The following is a 16,778-nucleotide window of genomic DNA, read 5'->3' on the forward strand; positions in this document are numbered from 1 at the left end:
ACTGGGTTGTTAGTCATCATATTCCGTACGAGACACGAAGCACCATGCAGCCGGTGGAAGCAATCAACGGAAGACCCCTCTCTTCAGGACCCATAAGCCTGCAGACAAAAGAGATCCAACTTTCCATAAACCATCACCAAGAGCGGATTACATTTAACATCATTAAGTCAGCCCATTACCCCATGGTATTGGGTATGCCCTGGTTACAAAAGCACAATCCGTATATTATTGGACTGCAGGATCACTATTCCTGGGCTCAGAGTTTTGTATGTCTCACTGTCTATCCCTGGATCCCTCCTCGACACCTCCTAAAGAACCACTAAGAGACCAGAAAACACCACTCATGGTTTCCAATATCATACAAGTCCCAGAGGCCTATCAGGGATATGCTGATGTATTTTCAACTGCCATAGTCCAGGCCTTACCCCCTCACAGACCTGAAGACTGTGCCATAGAAACAGATCCCCCAGCAGTGATTCCCTTCGGCAGAATGTTCATTCTTTCTGAACCTGAGAAAAAGGCCCTCCGAGAATACCTGGACACCAATCTTGAAAACGGCACCATAAGACCCTCAAAATCTCCAGCAGGTGCTTCGTTGTTCTTAGTTCCCAAGAAGGACACCAAGGAACTCGGACCTTGCCTCGACTATCGTGGCTTAAATCAATGCACCCTCAAAGATTGGTACCCACAGCCCCTGATCTCGGATATCCTGGAAGCTGTGAGAGGCGCCGTAATATTCATGAAGTTGGATCCCCGGGGTGCCTACCATTTAATCCGTGTCCGGGAAGGAGACGAATGGAAAACAGCCTTTAGAACACCCTTTGGTCACTATGAATATCTAGTCATGCCCTTTGGACTAGCTAATGCCCCCGCAGTTTTTCAACGTTTTATGGATAGGGTGTTTTCTGACATGTTATTCCTCTTCGTCATTGTCTATCTGCATGACATATTGATCTTTTCCAAGGATCCTCTAAAGCATGAAGAACATGTAAAGGCAGTATTACAACGACTCTGTGAACACAAACTTTTAGCCAAACCCGAAAAATGCTTGTTTCACGTTACTTCTGTTCACTACCTAGGATTCATCCTTAGCCCAGAAGGAATTGGTATGGACCCTTCAAAGGTGAAAGCCATACTGGCTTGGCCCGCTCCCACATCTGTGAAACAAGTTCAATCCTTCCTGGGGCTTGCCAACTTCTACCAGAAGTTCATTTCTACCTTTTCCGAGATCGTTCAGCCGATCGTTGCTCTCTTGAAGAAAGACACCCCCTTTATCTGGTCTACACCGCAAGATAAAGCATTCCAACGATTGAAGACAGAGTTCACGCAAGCCCCCATCCTAGCCCAACCCGACATAAATCACCCATTCCTAGTGGAAACGGATGCCTCTAACTACGCAATAGGAGCGGTCTTGAAACGGGTACTTGAGGATAAACTGGAACACCCCATCGCTTACCTCTCACGAACCCTGACTCCCAGTGAGACACACTATTCCGTCCTGGAAAAGGAACTGTTAGCCATCCGCCAAGCCTTCACTGAATGGCGACATCTACTTCTGGGTGCTAGATATCCAGTTCAGGTCCACACGGACCATCGGAATCTTCAAATACAGTCGTTGGAGTGCAGGAACAGTCATCAGGTGCGTTGGGCCTACTTCTTTGCCCAGTACCAAATCAAATCACTCATGTTCCCGGATCACAAAACATGATTGCTGACGCCTTATCTCAATGTCCTGACTATGTAACCACTGAAGACAAGGCCTATCCTAAGATGTTTCCCCACACGATCTTTGTAGCTCAAGCAGTCAACCTCCTGGAAGAAATCCGAGTGCAAACCCAGTCCTCTGACCTCTGGAAGGATATTTCAAGGACGAATCCATGGAACCTAAGAGTTAAGGAAGGATATTTATTCAAGGACAATGCACTGGTCATTCCTACACAGAAATTACAACAAAGAATGATAAACCTCTGCTATGATAGCCTTCACTCCGGACATCGTGGCATAACTAACACCCTCCGTTTTATACAAAGACAGTTTTGGTGGCCTGGAATGAAGACCGACGTACAACAGTACGTCAAAGCTTGTGCTGTCTGCAGTCAAAACAAACATGATAACAAGAGACCGGCGGGTCTTCTACTGCAACCATCGCTGCCAACAAGACCATGGGAATTCATTACTACAGACTTCATTGTGGAATTACCACCTTCCCGAGGATACACGACCATCATGGTAACCATAGACTTATTCGCTCATATGGCTCATTTTACACCCCTGTGTAAGCTGCCATCCTCGTCCGAGTTTGCTGGAATCTTCCTGGAACACATATTTCATTTACATTGACTTCCTTCCAAGATCATATCTGATCGAGGACCTCAATATGTCTCTCAATTCTGGAAACATCTCTGTCGCATTTTGGGAATCCAAAGCGCCCTTTCGTCTGGTTATCATCCCCAAACCAATGGGGCCACAGAACGTGCTAATCAGACCCTGGAACAGTATCTTCGATGTTTCGCCACCAAGGTTCAAGATGACTGGTCGCTCCTGATACCCGTGGCTGAATTCGCCTACAACAATTCTGACCATTCAGCACTTAAGACCAGTCCTTTTTTTTGTAGCCAAGGGTTCCATCCATCGGTTCTACCATTTGTTCTCCCTTATCCTACACCAGTCCCTACTGTCGACTCCTGGATAGAAACCCTCATTAACGTTCACTAGGAGGCCAAAGAAAACTTAGACCGGGCCAGAACACAGACTAAGAGGTATGCAGACTTAAAAAGGAGACCAGGTCCTTCTTATGCTATCAGTGATCAAGTCTGGTTGTCTTTGAAATTACTACCCCGGCATCTACGGCCAAACAAGTTGGCCCCTCGGTACTATGTTCCATTTCCCATCAAGGAAATTATCAATCCAGTTTCATACCGGATTAGACTACCAGACTCTTGGAAGAGAATTCACCCAGTATTCCACACATCCTTATTAAAACCCTACAACCAATCCTCCCGGAAATACTTCCGACCTCCTCCTCTACTGGTTGGCAACCAATTGGAGTATGAAGTATCCCGAATATGTGATTCCAGGTATAAACGGGGTCAGCTTCAATACCTGGTTGAATGGAAAGGATATCCTCCTAGTGAAAGAACCTGGGAGCCACTTTCTAATCTCAAGGCCCCTCGACTACTCAGAAGATTTCACCTTATACACACGGGCAAACCCGGTGGGACAGGTTTTACGAGGAGGCATGCTGTCATGACCCACAGAACGCGCCCCTTCTGGACTTCCTGGTCCTTATCGCGACAGGGCTTGTATTCATTGTTTCTTCCAACATGGCTGTATCACATGACACGCCTCGCACCAGCCTTCACGGCGGATGTTGTATGTCCCATAAATGTGCCACGCCCCCGCGGAACCGCGTGTCTCAATGCTGTTGCGAAGTAGCGACCAGACGTATGCTCCGTAGCTTGTGGTATTGTATCCTTTGCTTCTCCCGGCTTACCCCATCCTAGTCCCTTTCCTTCCTTTCTTGGTTATTGGACTTGTGTGCTTGTTGTGCATCCTGTTACTTTTCCGGACTCCTGGATCCCTGCATCCCGGAACCTTGAACGCACGCTGGAGTCGGAAAAGACTTGTGCAGCCTTATTCAAGACTCGATCAGTTCGCAAGAAGACATCGACCAAGAAATCCAGCAAAGATCGAACTCAGGTGAGAAGGGTGGAACTCCTTGACAATATTTCCCATTTATTATTCTAGCTTGAGACGTTAATGAACCTAGTTTATTTCTCAGTTTTGCTTGGTACGGGAGATCAAAGGGATGATTATTTATACTTAAACCAAGGTAAGTATACTCTGTAACTATTGGAAGCACTTGGTTCTGCAGATGGCAACTTCGAGGTTTTTTCCTTTGGCTTGCTGGACCAAAAAGCAATTATTTTGGTTTTTGTAGTATTAACTGTTAAATAAATTGCTACTGCATATTTGTCTAGTGCATTTAGCAGCATCTGCATGCCACGCAGAGTTTTTGCCATCAGGACTAAATCGTCCACGTAGAGTAGACATTTAATTGTCAGATTGCCTAGCTTCGGTGAGTCAGTTATTAAGCTTGAAAAATATAGGACTATATCAGCAATAAAAAAGTTGAAGAGTGCTGAAGCAAAAGTACAACCCTGCTTCAGCCCAAAATATGTTCTTATTGGTGCAATGAGTAGTCCAGCTGTGGTCAGATGAATCTGTATTGTGGTACAAGTATGAAATTGATGTAAAATACTTTAGTATATGCTTTGGACATTGGGCATCAAGTAGTTTTTTGAACAGCAGTTCTCTTGGTACAGGGTGAAAGGCCATACGGAAATCAACAAATGCCATGTATAGCGTTTGCTTCCTGTTTTGTTCATTCGCCTTAACCGCATTAATAGTAAGTAAATTGACACCCTTACCTAAACCAGGGATAAACCTTGTTTGGAAAGGATCTCACGATTTTCTTTCATTTAGCCATAAATTGAGGTCTCTCAACAATAGTCCTGCAAAGATTTTTCCTCGCAATAGGTCTCTAAGATGCCGGGTTACTCATGTCACCTTTCTTAACGACCGGAATTATGAGTGATTTCATCCATGTGAAAATCGTTACAGACTGTCTCTGAGATAACACTGTCCAGTGCCCTGTGTAGGGGAGGCATGGTATCACAAGTATGACACTGACACAATAGGTACATTTTGTAAAACCTTTCTTGAAGTTTCTGGGGTTGGAAAAACTCCTACTTTGCCCTATAACTAAAATGGGACTAGTCTCGACCATCAAACGATAAACAAAACAGTCCTAGTGGTGTCCGTCAAATCAAAATGGCCTATGCTAACAAAACCTAATGCCTGCCCTATCTCTTGTACAAAAAGTGTATAAATGATAAATGTATGTAAAGGAAAAATCAGTGTTCAAAAGAATAAGTGTGACGTTAGACCACACGAAGTAAGGCAGCCCCTGTAGACAGGATGACACACTCTGGCTCAGGTTTCAACACAATAAACAGTTCCAAATCATGGATCGAGGCCCGTCTGGCCTTTCACGTTAAAGTCTCTCTTTCTAGACTTCTAAATAATGTTTCAACAAAAAATTCACGACGCCCCCCTCTGTTGGGCTCAGACCTTTCAAAATAAAGTTCACGTGTGTCCCCCTTTGTCGGGCTCAGACCTTTCACAACAAAGTTCAAATAGGTACCCGTCGTTCGGGCTCAGACCTCCTCAAAACAAATTTCACAAAACGTGTAAGGGGCCCCCTTACCCAAGCTTATTACACTGCGGGTCTCCCTCAGTCAGGCTCAGACCACTTTCGGATGCCAAAGACTTTCAAATGTGCGTGGCTTTCTTTACAGACCTCCGCAGGACCACTTCGACTCAAAGTACAAGGTTCATCTGTCAATCTTCCCTTCTCTAGGAGTTAATTTGGCTTACTTCGCTTTTGCATTTCATTCACTTTATCGTTACAAACAATGCACCTTTCACAGAGACTTTCGAGTGGGCTACTTCCTTTCACTGGACCACTGCCTTACTCCGTATCACTGATTTCACAGCTGTCCTTACTTCAAAGTTCATTCACAGGTCTGCCTTTCTTCGCATCTCATCAACACGCGTGCAGCCTTCACTTGAGATATAATATTGCCACTTCAAATTTTCCTTAGCACACCAGTCTCTCAGGTCACTTGCAAATTCACCAGCTGTGTGCGTTTCTTTCTTGGTTTTACGATTTCCAACTCACGAGTCAAGATTAGTACCACAGGTTTGGCCTCGCCTCCCCAACTCTGCAGTTCACCCTGGAGGGTCGCTAGCATCCTTGAAACACAATGCAGCCTTCTAATGTGGGATCTGGCTTTCTCCATGTGTCTTTCACAGCCTGTTGGAGGCAACAACCTCCAGTAGGGAACTCTTCAGGTTTTCAACCCACTGCTCTAGTCCATTGGTCTGTCGCTCTCCTCCAGTAAGATTGCCTTCGCCCCATAAATTCTGCTTGTACTCGTGCTCCGCCTTGCTCAGAGTGTGTCTCTAGGTTCTGCCTTTTATCTGTGTGAGGAGAGCTAATTGGTATGAGGTGTATGCACTTAAAGCTAAGTGCCTGACTTTGCCTGACCCGATTAGTGGGACATGTCCAGTACGATGTATTAGTATTGTTACTCTCTGTCACCCTCTTCCTCTGCCCAGTGTTTGTGCAAAAGGGGGGGATTTGGGACCTCTGAGAATCATACAAAATAGGATGGGCTAGATGAACAAAAAAGGGTGGAATACTGCATCTCACCATCAGCTGCCTCAGCCCCAATCCCTGAAGACCCCTCACCCAGGTGATCCTCCCACACTGGTCCACCCACAGGGCCTGGATCCAAAGGCTATGGCCGTGCCCTGGCCACCTGAGAGAGAAATCCCTGAGAACTAGTTGGTGAGAGACCCTTTGGTTTCTCACAACGGTGTGTGCTTCATTTATAGCTGTCTGTTTTTTTTATACATACCCAAAATATGCTTGCCTTAAATGATCATCATCTCTTGGCTTTCAGTGATGTCAATACTATAAAAATAAAACTTTAGCCAGTTAAAGTATTTTTGCTTTAGAGATTTGACCTCAACAATCTTTTCCAAGTCCTTCCATACAGGGATCTTTCCTGATGTTTTTAATATCACGTCTTAGGTGTTTCTTTCGTACTTGAATTATTGCATCAAAGGAATGTGGCCTGCCTATTTTATTATACACCACATTCTCCAGGACTGCAAGCACCTCCTTCTTGATGTCCTGAAGTAGCTTCACTAAATCATTGTAATTTGTAACCACTAAATTAGGGAAGTGGTTCACTTAATTTTTCAGCATACCATTGTACCTGATGATTGTGTTTTTGGTCCAAGAGACAACTTTCTTCTGTGAGTTGATTTCCAACACACAACGACCCACTTTCCTGGCCTGGTGTGCTAGAGGTAGGTTCCAGGTTACTGGTAGGTAGGCATGATCAGTACTTGTGCAATCCTGCACTGATAAACTGTCAGTAGACGAAAACAGGCAAAGACATCCAGGGTCATTAGGGGTTCACCTGTAAAATGTCGGTAGAACCATCATACCGGTATTACCATCTCGAGCAGGGTGACCGCCGGATATACCAGTGCATTACAAGTCCTCAGGCGCGGGCTCACCCGCTTGCCAGAAATGGGATTAGTAGCATCTGCATCAATTTGCCGGTATTACCGGCAGAAATTTTCCAGTAATACTGATACCGGCACCCAAACTGCCAGAATTACTGGTGGCCGAATTAGCATCACTCTGCGGAACGGGAAGCTCACTTACGGACATCTTTAGAGCTCTCTCTACTTTGAATCTCCCATTTCCATCTGCCATCCACCGTGACTGAAGCTTGGAAACATTTCTGAGGGCAAAGGGGCACTAGTCCCTGACCTCTGCCTGTGGAAGCCAAAGTACTTGGAGGGAGAGCTGACTGCACTGGTCGACACTGTGGTGCAGCATGCTGAGGCACTCTCTGGAGCTTGCCACAGAAGCACCAGCCAGAAGAGGAAGACAGCCATCTGAAAGGAAGTGACAGAAAGGGTCACGGCCATGGGGACTGTCCCCCACACACAGAGGGACTGCCATAAGCGGTGGGATGACATGCGCCTGAGGGCCTGCAACCTTATTTCGATAGACAGGAGGGAATCTGCTGACACAGGAAGAGGGACCGTGGCACCCCTCAACCTCATGCCCTGTGAGGAGAAGTGCAGCTCCACCCTGCACATTAAGGGAATAGATGGAGTCGGGACAGCAGAGGCAGGAGCTGCAACCTAGGGTGATGGTGGTTAGTACAACAAACCCCAGGTAAATGCAAATGTTGAGACCTTGTTTGTAGGCCCTGCACCTTGCCTTAGCCCGACTCCCAGTGCTTCCGCCAAGTGTGTGTGGGCCTGGGCCACCTGTTCCAGTTATTGACGTCTCATTGGGTAGGCACAGCCAATTTTGCATTACTGGACTATGTTGTTTCCTATGATTGTTACTCTGCCTTGGTCTTCCGTGTAGCTGCATGTCATCTGAAGGCTTGTCCCCAGGCTCATGAGGTGCTCCAGGACATACATTTGATGACCCTAGGTTGCTATGTCTTCCAATTGACTGTCATATGGCCTGGTCAGTGAATGCTACAACTCCAGTCTTTTGCTACTCCTGTGTGTTGTGGCTTGTCAATTGAGGGGTGGGCTGGTGGGTCCTGCATGTGCAAGGTACTTTCCGGGAATGTATTTGTGACATTGTTGCCCCCCTTTTTCGTGCCACTAATGCTGCAAGGTAGATGGTATTGTAGATCTGCTCACCCAACATCAATGTCCTCTGTGAGGCTCCATGTAGGCCGGCAACAAGAAGTTCCTCAGGACCATTGCATTGTGGGTTGATCCTGGGGAACGGGCACCGCAGTGCATGATGATTAGGTCGGCGTCAAAGGTGACCGGGACATTTAAGGAATGGAACTGCTTCCCGTTCCTGTAGACCTCCTCTGAGGCATGCATGCAGTCCAATGCTGCCACCACATTAGACATGGACGCATTTACATAGAAGCAGGCCTTGATGGCATTGAACTGTGCCTGGGTGGGGGAGGGAGATGTGCTTGCCCACATGGCGCAGGAGGGCCTCCAGCACCTGCACCAGCACTCTGCAGAAGGCAGGCTGCAAAATGCCCTACAGCTGGCTCGCAGAGTGCTGGAATGTGCCTCTGGCCAGGAAGTGCAGGACCGACACCAGTTTACCTGATTCCGATTCTGCTCCCAATGTCCTTCAGGATGTGGGTCAGGAGGTCAAGTATGGTCTCCTTGTTTAGGGAGTACAGGGTTCGTATCTGTGTGTCAGTGAGGGCCTAGAATGTGGCCCTTGTGTGAAGAATGACTGCACCCTTCTGCCTCGCCACTTGGATCCCCATCATCTTCATCATAGTCCTCCTTCTCTCCCTGGTCTCCTTTTGCCTCTGCTGGTACTCCAGCCCCTGCAGCTTTAGACTGGCATGCAGCACCTCTGGCTCCATGTTTGCAGCAATGACTGGCAACATGGTTGTGTTAGGAAATATTTTGTGGGAAGGTGTGGGCCTTTTGTACTGTTAATGTGTGCACACGGGCACCTGGGTGGATTGGGGGCACTTGTGGCCTTATTTCCTTCACCTGTGCCCTTTTTCCAGCTGCTCTGAGGTGTTGTTATCGCAGCCTTTATTTTTCCAGTATCACTGCCAAATACCAGACGGTATTATCAGCGAATCCAATCTCGTTATATGCTAGTGATACCATTGTACCGGTATTACCAGCGTAGGTTTCCGGCCCATTCAGTATTTTTGTTGCCAGTATTAATGTTACAGGTAATTCCCGGATGTGGTGATACCAGCACCAGTAAATCCGGCAACTGGGCTCTGGCAAACTCATACTTGGTCGGACCAGTAAAAGTGCCAGTAAACAGTACTACCAGCACTTTTACTGGATACCGGCAAACTTCTAATGAACGCCATAATCTATTGTAGAATTGCATGACCACCTATGCCAGGTCGGCCTACTTGGCTTATCCCCTTCTGCATTGCCGTTCAGTTTATTAAGGCCCCAATAATGCAATGCATCTGCCCAGAGCACTCCCCTCTCCCAGGCTATTGTGTTTCAAATTGGTCCATCAGATGAGAATAACACTTTGTCCCACTCACGGGTCCTGCATTTCAAGTACCCCCTTAAAATTAATATTTGAATCAAAACTATTATACCAGTAAGTCATTCAATTTCATTAAAAAAACATTCCTCATTAGTAAATTGCACTTTCCAATGTACATTTATAATCAAAAGATGAAATGGTCCTGCCCTTGTACCCTTCGACCAAGACAACTTAATTGCCAGGATATCTGAGGACTTGCTGTCCCATTCTTCAATGTGTGGACAGAAAGCAGACCTAACACCAATCAACAAACCACCATATGGATGCCCCAAAATACCACGCTAAGCCTTGTTTAGAAATGTACAACAACCATCCAAGCTGGTATTTCCATCAACCATACTTTTTGTAGGGCACATATTTTGTAATTGCTTAGTATAGGTGCATCTTCCTGGGGGGACATAAAACGTATGTGCCCGCTACTGTTCCAGGACAACATTTTACATTGGAGTTTTTAAAGGTATTATAAACCTCTTTGTTGAGTCCTGGATATGGCCCTGCTACCCAATTTCAGTGCTCTACAGTCTCCTCCAAGTTTGGTTCTTGGGTATCCACCTGGACGAACCTTTTAACGGCATTAGTGATTCTACATTTCATAGCATGGCAGTAGTATTGTACAAAAGGTTTATTATCATAAGTATTGATCTTCTCCTGAGATGTATTATTAGGAAAAATATCAAAGGCCAAACTCAAGAATTGATCTAACTCTTTTTAAATCAAATTAAAGATGATTTTGAAATATATATGCAGGTCCACAAAGACTACTCTCGTTGCTTCCACAACCTCAACTAAATTAATTTCTCTAGAGTTAATTAGCTGCAAAGGAAGAATTTCTGAGAATAGCACTAAGATTGAGGCTCTATACAAGATCACATTTCCAGACTCCTTGAAAAAAGCCTTTATAGCCAGACAGTTAGTGTACTTGCTGTCTGTCGTATCTTTTTTGGCCGTAGTCATTTGTCGAGAGTCCACGAGAGTAGGGTGGTTGTCGCGTTTTTGGAGTTCACCCTCTGTCTTTGGCATTAGTTGTATGAGTTAGACCATATTTCACACTTAGACTTGGTCAATGAAGGCCCTTTAAGAGCATTACTTGCCCCATTAATGACTATCTGGGCTTTCTCTTTCCCCTTTGTTAGAGACTGGGACCTTCAATCCGGTGACGCTGATAAGATAGACATATCCAATCACTGATTTTCTGACATAAACAATCCCTGATCTTCTGACCTGATTAATACATGTTCCAATTCTTGTAGCTCTTGCACATTGTTTGTTATAACAGTTGGGGCCCTGGGGAATGGAACAAGAAATGGTAGAATTCTTGATACAGAACCTGTGCCACCTTTGTAACCTTGAGCACCCATTTTTTTAATATGTTTTTTTTCTTCTTCGCTTAACAGGTCAAGGAATTGAGAATCCTGGCCCAGTTTGTTTGCCCCCCCTGCAAGGTTAATGACCTCCTAATTCTTAGGATTCAGATTTTGAACACATGTTTTAGAATGTCTCCTCTTATGTGCTCTTGTTGTTTGGATCATCCTTTTCTGTTGACTTTTCCTAGGGTTTTTCCTGGCCAGGTTATTCGTATCTAAGGCGGGAATCCTCGACTTGTGTTATAATCATAGCAGGAGTCAGCCTATCTTCTTCGATGGTCTTGTTTAAGGTCATGACCTCTTCTCCTAACAGGTCTTTTAATAAAGGCTGTACCGCTGTCTCTGATATATGCCCCGGAGGTGGAAATTCCACTGCTGCAGGTGTAATTATGCTGTCCTCTACATATCAGGCCCCTCTCCTGTTATAGTTATATGTTCCGAGGTTGGACATGCTTGAACTTGTATATTCTTCCAAATTTCTTAAAGGAATTGTGTATTCAACTTTAATTCCCCACTTAAAACATCATATAGTCTTACGAGGGACTGGAGTGTAACGTGGATGGTTAGAATGGAAGTGTTTCCCAACTGACCAGCATCTATTGAGCTGTTAATTCGATAATTTTGACCTGTTGACACACAATCCTGTATGATGGGTGCCTCAAGATCCACAGGGTTCACGGGAGCCTTTTATGCGTGGTATTGCTCAATATAGATGACTGGACTGTTGAGTTGTAAAAAGCACAGGTGTTGCTGAGAGGGAGTCTGTGATGTGGCTTAGAGAGACTTTATTAGCCTTGTTTTCCAAACTTTGACACAGCTGGAAAAACAAGTGTTCCACTTCTTCTAAAGGGCACTCTGACCCATGTAGGCCCTGACAATTCACTACATCTTTTGGGCCGAGATGGTTTATCATAGTCCTAGGCTGCATTTACTTAGTCTCTTCTAATAAATGAAGGGGCAATCATTGGTGTCACACCCAAGGTATTCAGGGTTTTTGATAGTGGGGTTGGATATTCTACTGTTCAGCACAATGACTTTGTGGGTTCCCCAATCTGTGTCAGTTGGCCCAGATCCCACAGCTGACACCATATGTAAGGGTGTCGAAGAAGGAAGCTGACACAAAGGTGGCATAATTTTGGTAATAAACTTTTATTTCTGTGTGAAAAAAGTCCTAACTTCTAAGAGGGGTTTCCCTGTCTCAAAACTATCGCTAAAAAGAGTCTGTTAGAATTTCTGTCAATGGAAATTCCACCCTCCTGTGTCAAAAACCTACTTCTAACCCTCATATTATATAACTGAAAGGTAAACTAACAACATGGTCGCTCTGTAAAGAGAATGGCACCTTTCTCCTTCTTCTTGGGTCATGTTCAAAATATTGTTCCCTCAAATCAAAGTTACCAGGTAATGACTCCCTTCCCCTGGCTTGCGGGTTTCACCCAGTCCTTGCACAACATTACCTCCAGTAGAATGGCTCCCTTCTCCTGGTGTGGGTCCTTATACTCTTCAATAGAACCAGAGGGAATGACTCCCTTCCTCTAGTATGATTTGGTACACTTCACAACAGTTCCTCTCTCAGTTCATGATCAAGAGAATGCCTCCCTTCTCTCGGTCTGCATTTGGCACTGTTCAAAACAAGACCTGGGGAAATGACTTCCTTCCCCTGGCGTCTCCATTTCACAACTCTGCTCAGGACCAAGAGAATGCCTTGGTATGCTTTGGTACAGTTCAACACAGGGCCTGGAGGAATGGCTCCCTTAACCTGGCGTCTTTATCAGAACTTTTAATTTGGTACTGGGAGAATGACTCACTTCTCCTGGTATGACTTGATATATTTCTTTCTTGATGCTTTCAAATTCACTCACACTTTGGCACTTTGACTGGTTCTTAACAAAGTCCCAGATCTTGTCAGGGTCCCAGAACCTTCTCTGATGGTCAGTGGTTTTCCTTCTCCCACTGAAACGAGAAATATTTTCTCTGATGCTTTCCGCTTCTAAATTAGGGTCCCAGACCTTTCTCTAGTGGTCAGTGGTTTTCCTTCTCCCATTGTAATGAGGAATACTTCTTCTGATGCTTTCTGTTTTAGGTTTTGGGTCCCAGACCCTTCTATGGTATTCATTGGTTTCATGACCGTCACTGGGACGACTAGACGTTCATCCGATGCTTCCTGCATCAGCAGTTCTCTTTGTATCCCTACTGGGCCTTCCATGCCCCCGTTTACCTTCATGCGGGGTCAGGCACTGCCCCAGTTCTTTCAGGGATAAGTCTTCCATTCTCCTGCTTCCAGGCCCCTTCTTCTTTGGCCAGTGAGCTCCATGGCATTCTTGCCGATCTCCCACCTTAGCGGTCTCTGCATCTCTGTGGGACCTATCGGTCCACCTGGCCAACATTAAGCCATTGCTCCTCCTTCCAAGACTCCTGCAGAGTACCTGGTTGACTCTGGCAGCATCTCGCCAGCGTCTGCGGCTTCACCTGCTTCTGTCGGCATTTGAATCCCCCAGGTTCCTTGCTTCTCCCCATTGCGTAACCTTCCAACTATGCCATACATTGCAGTGATAGATCCACTGGTAAAGTGGGGGGCGTTGCCATCATCTAAAAGGATTCCTTCCCTGTCAGAAACTCTACCCTCAACACCCTACCCAACTGTGACCTCCTCTCCCGCAAATTTCCCATATCACCCACCTCCAACCTGTCCCTCCACCTTCTGTACTGCCCACCTGGCCTCATCGCGACCATTAAAGTCTCCCAACTAGTCACCTCGACTCTAAAACCCACATCCAAAGTCCTTTTGCTTGACGACTTAACCTGGGCTCCAACAATACCTCTGACCCAACTCCAATTCTCTTGCCAATACCCTCCACAATTGTGGGGGCACACAGCTTGTCCTAACCCCTTGCCATGCGAAAGGTCTCACCCTAAATAAGGCTGATGGACTTCAACGGCAGTACTTTCCTCCATGCCAGTATGCCCTGCGCTTAGTCAGAACATCACATTATCACGTTTACTATCCCCAGCTCAGACTATCCTAGCCATAGCCCCACCTCACTTCCTCCTGCCCTTTCACGTTGCATGAGAAACCTCACTAAAGATCACCTTTTCCCCCTACTGGCTGGAAACACCCTGCTGCCTCCTGTCTCATCTGACCCCTCCGCCCTGGTCAACACCTTCACCTACCGGTTCTTCCACGCTGTAGGCACCCTTGCTCCTCACAAACTATGTAAATCCAAGCCTGCTACCCATAGTAATTCATGGTTCACCCCTGATCTCGCAGCCATCTGCACTAAGAAACGAGCCTGCGCAACTGAATGGCAACTAAAACCTGCTACCATTATGAAATCCCTCTTCTCCAAACTATCCAATGAAAGCAAACTTGCTATACATGCAGCTAAAGCCTCCAGCTTTAACACTCGTATCTCCAATGCCAACTCTAACTCTCAAGAGCTCTTCTCCATCCTATGAGAACTAGAGACCCCATCCACCTCTCCCACCACCATCACCATTAATGACTCCTGGTGCACTGAAATCCAGAAAGCCCTATATAGAAAAATTGCTTCTCTACAAAATAAGATCCTTGTTAACAATTAACCATTAGCAACCAGCCGTCCTACCTGCCTTTCAACTTCCACCCTATAACTGAAACAGATGTAGCCCAAATAATAAAAGGTCTCAAACCTTCCTGTTACAAAGACGACACCTGGCCCGCCCCCACTCATTAAAGATTGTGCTGACTCCCTAATGCCCCTTATCACCGCCATCAACAACTCCTTCGAATTAGGAATAGTGCCCACCCAGCTTAAAGAAGCCTGGAAATCCACCTCCTGAAAAAACAATCACTTGACCCTATGATTGTCACATCTAGACAGGATTGTGAATGTTAGCATGTGCCACACTTGGATGAAGTCATGATCACTAGCCTGTCTCCCATCTAGACAGAATATTGAAAATTAGCAAGTGCTGCACCCAGATGAAATAGTGAATGTTAGCAAGCATCACACCGAGACATAATTGAAAAGACAGCAATGCCAACTAACCAATCCACTAACAATTTGATCCCTCTGCGTACACCTCTCAAACTCTAACCAAACACTACCACAAGCCTAAACCACAGCAATCTGCACAAACTTCACTACAATGCAACAACAAAACAAACCACACATAGACTTGCACAACAGAACACGACGACTACCGTCCGCAAAACACCACAAGCCCAGCCAACGGACCCACCGGGCTGAGGCTGCCAACAGCACATCACTGCTCTCTTGCACTTTTCCAGCTTACTCCCACTAACTCATCCCCCCTTTCCTTTTTCAGAGCCGCCAGAGCTCCGGTGGTGGTGATAGTGTGCGGTACAAATATCCTTTAACATTAACATATGATTCCTACCAACTACTGCCAAATCACAACAGTTCAATTTCTTCTAAAAACACCATATCCTCAGCCTCAGTCAATATGGTTTCCGCCCTCGTCATGGCACATAATCAGACCTTAATGACCTCACCAATCAAATCAACGATTTAAGTGGCTCAGGTAAACTTGCCCTCCTACTTCTACTGGACCTCTCCACCTTCGACCGGGTCACCAAACCCTCTGCCACCCCTTCATCTCTGCTGCCAATTTCTCCACCTAAGCTACCGACTAGATAGCATCCTTCCTAGCAGATAGATCTTCCCATGTTTGCATTGACCTTTGTACCGCCGCTCCTAATCATATCTCTTGTGGAGTTCCGGCTCATGCGTCTCGCCCACCCTCTGTAACATATACACTAAACCCCTCTTTGAGCACCTTGACTCCCTGGGCATCACTTAAATTATACCCAGATTCTCATCCCCTTCTCAGACACCTACTTGAATGACAGTTCCACTGTTGCATTGAGCATGTTTTGGCCACAGAGCCGCTGGTTGTGGAGTTCCATGGTGTCAGTTAGCAGTTGGAGATAAGCTGACTGGAGCTGGGGGTCGCTGAGAGAGATCTTCTTGTTAATAAAGGAACAAGAAGCCCATCTATCACAGTGTGGTCTCACCTTATTTCATCCACCCATAACCCCATCTACAAAACTATCTAGGCCTGGATGGCAACCCACAACCTCTACCTGAACGATGAAAAAACTGAGTTTCTTATTGTAGGCACTCGTACTTCACTCGCCAGCCTTGATCCAGCTTTCCAATCCTTCCTCATTGACGGCCACTACATCCCTGTCCTCCCATCTGTAAAAACACTAGGTGTATACCGTGATTCCTCCCCCAACATGTCGAGGCACATTAATGCCAGTGCGCCCTCTGCTCCTTACACTACAAGACTCCTCAAAGCCTGCAAACCCTTGCTCTCAACCAACAATCATCTTGCATTTGCACTCGCCATCATTGCTGCCAAATTGGACTTCTGCAATGCCCTTTTTGTGGGAACCACTGAACATAACCTCAACAAACTACAAGTAATCCAAAATAATGCAGTCTGTGCAGCGCTTGACCTCCCAAAACAGGAGCACATCACAGCCACTAGGAAGAAGGCCCACTGGCTTCCAGTCTGGGACCGCATCTACTTGAAGACCCTGGCCATTACTCATCAGTGCCCCTCCAACTCAGCACTGCCATAACTTTCGCAAAGACTCTCCCACCCCATTCACTCAAGGCCCACTCGCTCCTGCAACAGCCTCAAGCTCTCTGTGCCCAGATTCAAAAGAACAAGGGTAGGTTGCTCCAGCTTCCCTGTCAAAGCCACCCAGCTCTGGAACTCTGTACCCC

The sequence above is a fragment of the Ambystoma mexicanum genome, chromosome 4p (genome assembly GCF_040938575.1).
Source record: "Ambystoma mexicanum isolate Mex_15411 chromosome 4p, UKY_AmexF1_1, whole genome shotgun sequence".
Lineage (NCBI taxonomy): Eukaryota > Metazoa > Chordata > Amphibia > Caudata > Ambystomatidae > Ambystoma > Ambystoma mexicanum.